Here is a 6,032-nt window from a genome sequence, read left to right as displayed (position 1 = left end):
TCACAAAACACCCTCACTGAGAGCAGAGAAACTGCTCAAAAATGATCGAGCTATTTGACCTTTCCACTTGACTTCAAAACATGTCCAAGAGGGCAAAACTCTGTGGAAGGAGTCTGTGGGAAGCACACGGTGCCAGCTATCATCTGCACCACACCAGCAAGGCTTTTCATGACATCAGCAGCAGGACCACTTCTGCTGCTATGGTACACAGAAAGGAACCACCACCACCCACTCAACTTGAAAAGAGGAAAGCAAACCTGTTTCTGACAAGCAGAAGGTCTGCAGTACACAGGCAAGCATAGATAGGCTGTAAAGGTGGCAAAGGTTAAAACGCGATTTCCAAGTGAGTTAGAACTGCTCAGAGAGCCACACTGGGTTAAGGATTCTTGAGCCTGCAGTGGTGTACTGGTGTTTTGCTCACCTTCTGACCACCTGCACTACCTGAAGTTGTGGTTCTGTCCATGCTTTTAGCCACAGTGAATAGGATTCTGGGAGAGCAGGCACTGTCCTTATCTGCATGTACCTACCAACACCTGGAGCTGCCCTTGAAGATACTTGGCCTTATCCTGGAGGGTACAAGTCTCCTTTGACATTTACACCCCAGCAAGACCAGCCGGGGGAGGTGTTGATCTATGATCCCAAATCTGGTACATCACCAGTCTCATAACTATGGTTTCAGTTTTACTTGTGCCACTGAAATGTACGAGGTCATGCCTCATACATTGATCCTCTGCCTAAAATCCTACAGTACCTTCTCCTGGAATTTAGAACAACATCCAAAGTCCTGGCAAAGCCCTGCTACGATATGGCCTCTGTCCCCTTCTATGAACATCTCCCACACTCACATGGTCCATCTTCCTTGACTACGCCATACTTGTTCCCACCTTTGTTTAATGTCTCCTTCTGTCTGCAATGCTCTTCCTCTCCCTGTTTTCTCCCTCAAGTCTCAACTTGAATGTCAACATCCTCTCTAAGAATCCACCTCCCTGCCACTCTCTATCACATTGCCATGTTTCAATTCTTCAAATTCTCCCTCTGAATAAACTTTTTCATTCATTTGCTTACTCGTGTATTTGCTTCCCTCTTCACCCCCTCCTCCTGTAATATATATATATCATAAGGACAACCTATTTGTCTTGTTCTCTAAAGCCTGAACTAATGCTTAGCCATGTATTTTCAGAACGAAAAGCTAAATATACACCTTGATCCTGGCAGAAGTATTGGCGCATCAAAGTGAGAGGGTGACCTCTGGAGTCAAATCACCTACACTTGAACCCCTTTCTGTCACTTAAATCCATATGTCCTTAGCCAGGTTATATATCTTTATTCTCTCTATGTCTCATCTATCAAGTGAGGGGAAGTAACAGTTCTTACCCGGTGAGGGTGCTATTTAGCATCATCAGTAATGACAGAGAACAAGGAATCATATTGTCAGAGGCTGCAGTACTTATAGGGCTGGCCTGTAGTTAGCACTAGATAATGACTGTTTTGTTATTGCTGTTGTTCCTGCTGTTACAAACCTGCCAAGGTTCATGGCCAGTGACTATGACTGACTTGACATTTTTACAAATCATGCTGTAACTTCTATCTTCTAGGTTGACATGGAAAGTACTTAAAAGTAGTCACTCCCATCCTTACAATGACAAAAAAGTCAAACAGACTGAAAGTCAACAACTTTTCTCAGAGTCATCAAATAATTAAGGTTATAAGGCAAACTGCTGCCCCAAAACTAGAGAGATAAATAGACAATACAGAGAATCACAGTAGATCGGAAGTAGAGACCCAGGAACAGATGCTAATGGCAGCAGGATGGGTAGAACATTTTAAACTGTAATTGATGAATAGCTGGAGTTTTTGTACAGACAAACTTGAGAGGGGAAAAACTCCTAGGAAGTTCCATGTTTTCATGAATTTTCACCTCCAGGAGTCCTACCCAGTTTTCATGATGAACAACCACAGGAAAAAAAAAATTCCTTTGTTCTTCCAAAAGGGGGAGGAGAAACTAGCCATTTTGCAATACTGTTTTCATTAACAGTACTTGCCTAAAGGAAACCATTTTGCCAAAGCCTAATCAACTGGGGCATTACTGACAAACACTTGACTGAGCTGCAGGGGGCAATTGCCAACTCAGGTTCATGGACCGATTGTGACTTACAGAACTACAGAATGCTCCCTCCTTTCCAGGTCAACACAGCTCATGCATAATTGTAGGGGATTTCAACTGAAATAACTGAAACTTTTAACCCATATTTCAGAAGTCTCTAGGAAAAGCCAAAGACAATGTGGAAGAGACATAAACAACACTAGAAAAATTTTCAGCCTCTGACACCGTTCTGTGACACCACATCTCCAGCAAATATCACAGCATAATTCCTAGCCAGAAAAAAAATAAAACCTCACACTAAAGACCTAAAAGATAGTTCTTTTTACCCAATCCATCTCTCAACAAAAAATGTATAAGTATACTAAGAGACAAAAATACAATCTAAAAAGAAAAGGCAAGGATTATAAATAGGCTCAGATATGACAGACATGATAGAATTGTCAGACTGGAATTTTAAACAAATTATAACTAATTTGCTAAGGACTCTAACAGGGGAAGTGAGCAAATGCGAGGACATATGAGTAATATCAACAAAGAAATGGAAATTCTAAGAAAAATCTACAGAAAAGCTATAACAAATGAAAACTGCTTTTTACTGGATTGCACATGGCTAGAGAAAAAATCAGTGAGCTTGAATACATATCAGTGAAAAAGCTGTGAGATGTGTATAATGGAAATATCAGAAGAAGAAATGGAAGGAGGAAAGGAAGGAGGGAGAGAGAGAGAGAAACAATGTAATTATTTGAAGTAATAACAGCTTAATCATCCAAAATTAATGGCAGACATCACACAACTGATTCAGGAAACTCAGAATGCACCAAGATAGATAAACAACAAAAAATCTATACTCATGCATATACTCAAACTGCGGAAAATCTTGAGAGAAACTACAGGTGGGGAAATCATCTTTCCTTTAAGGAGCAAGAATAAGAATTACACTAGATTTCTCTAAGAAAGATAGACAAGAAAAAATGAGTGCATTATTTAAAATATTGAAAGAAAAACTCACAAACCTAGAATTCTGTACTCAACAAAGTCATTCCACATATGTGAAGAACAAACACTTTCTCAGACAAATATAAACCAAGGCAATCTGTTGCCAATAGAACCACCTTGCAAGTAATAATAGTTCTTTAGAGAGAGGGAAATGACATAGGTTAGAAACTCAGATCTCCATAAAGAAAGAAAGCACATTAGAAAATTGGTAAATGCTATAAAAAAAAGTCTTTAATTTTTCTTATTCATAGTTGATCTAAAAGAAAATATTTTGTTTAGTAATAATAATAACCATGGTTTTAGTGATCATAACTCATAGATGAAGAAAATGAATGACAGCAATATCATAGGGACAAGAAAGAAGACTTGGGGATACTGTATTGTAAGGTCATCACACTGCTGTGAAGCAAATAGTGTTATTTGAAAATGAAATTGGATTTGTCATAATGTATACTGCAAACTCTAGAGTAACCACTAAATTTTTCTGAAGATATAATACTTAGAGAGAGGATAAAATAGCTTCACATAATAGTCTCAAAACCAGGGAATACAGAAAAACAACAAAGACAAAAAATAGCCAACAGAAGCACGATGGCTATTAATCCAGCTATACCAATATTCACTTTAAAAGTGAATGACCTAAATACACCAGTTTTAAAGACAGAGTTTATTTAAAAAAAAAAAAAAAAGACCCAACTGTATGTTGTTTCTCTGCTGGACTTCACATTGAATGTCAGTGGTTGAACCTAAAGATTCCTGGCCTAAGGGTTAGAAGAATGGGTCTCAATCTGCTCTACTCACTGGCAGTGTAACATCTGAAAAGTCTCTGACATTCTCTGAGCTTTTTCACCTTTCTGTAACACAGGAACATTTAGACTAAATTTTCCTAATCTCTGTTCCAGTTCTAAATCCAATGCCTCTTTATTAGAGTCTGATGTGTAAGTGTGGCAGTCACAGAGTGAAACATTTAACAAGTACTTTGGGGTGAGTTCAAGAGAGAACCCACCGCCAGCAGGGCCTTTGCATGAAGGCGGGAGCACAAATCCAGAGTCCTGGCTCATGCTTGTGAAGACTGAACTCTTGAAGACCACTGGACGGCAAGAATCTCTCATCCGGGTCCATATTTCACTGGGGAGTTTACTAACAGTCTTTAGGTTGACTTGCATAGCACTGATAAGGAAAGAGGATGACCAGACAGGAACACAGGAGGTCTTACTCAGTACAAGGATGTAAGTCAGAGGACTATTATAGCTCCTTGTCTGGCATTCCTGCTCACAACATATTGCCAGACGAACAAGTCCTCTACCCTTCCCACTATCATCACCTGTCCCATATATACGTCCTCTACAGAAGATAGAAAAAAGGGAGTCCCAATTTTAAGATCATTCTGGATGATCCAGGTCTTGTTTGGAGTACCTAAAAAGGACCTGCAAACAGAAATAACCATGGCTTGATGTGTCCATGTTAACCAACGGCATGGCCATTCTGATGAAGGAATATAGAAGAGAATCTTTTAAAAACCAGGGAACACCATAAAGGAAACTAAATCAATGTCCCTGCATTAAGTCAAGGTTGTAGGTCAACCTACAATCCTACACACAACACATTTTTTAATTTCCCAGGTTGTTTTCTTCCTGGGGATAAGTGCACTGGATTGAACACATTCTTTCCCACTGACATAGTCAAATGTTGGATCAAGTTGGCCCTATGCTGATCTTAAAGATATCGCTCACCAATGTGTAAGTGACATTATTATACAATCTGGGCCCAAACCATGGGGCCCAGACATTTCTACCGGACAACTGTGAGAATTCTAATATCTCACAGGATGGAAGGCTCCATAGAAACAAGTGACAATGTCTACTCACCACTATCCCCACTATGACTAGTTTAGTGCCTGCTGTATAGTAGATGCTCAATAAACATTTGCTGAATGAATTTTAAAAATCACCACCTACTTGGGCCTGGAAGAAGTATGCATTGTTCAAATTTGATGAATTCTAAAAGTACATTTTAAAACTATTCATCCATTTTTCATTTATTTAACTACAGTGTTTTCTCTATGAGACACACAAAATACAGAACTGAGAAATGCCAATTCTCATAAAAAGGGAGAACAATATTCACTGATTGCTACTAAAATTGAAGCACTATTTATTCATTAATTTACCTTCTGACAATGTCGTGAGATAAACAGTATGACCCTCATCTTTGCAGATATATAAAAGGCTTGCACAGAGGCCCACATTGAGCAAATGGCAGACCCAAAATTTTATTCCAGAACCTGGGTAGTTCCTTCTACATTGTACTTTCTTCCTAGAGTAAATTTAAAATCACAGTGTGAATGGGTTATGTGCTACTTTGTTAAGGAAACCTAGGCTTCCCCAAACTGAATTATAAACAAATAATTTCATAGGGAAAAGAGAAATGAGAGTTTTAGGCTCCTGATTTCAAGTTATTTATGTTGAAAAATAAATCCCAATGATAGGGTTGCTTATCTACATAAATGTGTAATTGGAGGTTAAAAACAATAAATTGCTTAACAAAATAGATGAAAATTACTGACTTAAATCCTGACTAGCATCTAAGGTCTAAGTCAAAGAATTCCTACATTATCATTATCATAACTCATTGTTATGCTAAATAAAGCACAACACTGAACTAAGATATCTGAAGTCAAAAAAAGAACAGCACAGTTCATGGTACCAGTGGTGAACAAAAGAACATGAAACAAGGGCCTCTCTAGTGGCACAAGGGGTTAAGACATAGCACTACAAAGCTTTCCGAAGCCACTGCAGTATGAGTTCCATCTCTGGCTAGACAGGTGACCCACATGGCACAGCCAACCTCTCCTGACCTGCCCACTGCTCCCCTCAGCAGTATATTTCAATCTACCTATTCTGTTCCCTAATCTGTCTCTGGTGAATCCTCA

The 6,032-nt window shown here is 39.0% G+C and overlaps 1 protein-coding gene across 1 annotated transcript in view; it reads right to left on the bottom strand.

Annotated features, from left to right (window-relative positions):
• Window positions 1–6,032, bottom strand: part of SCD5 (stearoyl-CoA desaturase 5) — a 159,177-nt gene that overhangs the window by 54,471 nt on the left and 98,674 nt on the right. The window lies entirely within an intron of this gene.

The sequence above is a fragment of the Condylura cristata genome, unplaced genomic scaffold, assembly GCF_000260355.1.
Source record: "Condylura cristata isolate star-nosed mole 26May11 unplaced genomic scaffold, ConCri1.0 scaffold00012, whole genome shotgun sequence".
In the NCBI taxonomy this organism is placed as follows: Eukaryota; Metazoa; Chordata; class Mammalia; order Eulipotyphla; family Talpidae; genus Condylura; species Condylura cristata.
Note: the sequence above shows the minus strand (reverse complement) of the source record. Positions and strands in the feature narration are given on the sequence as shown.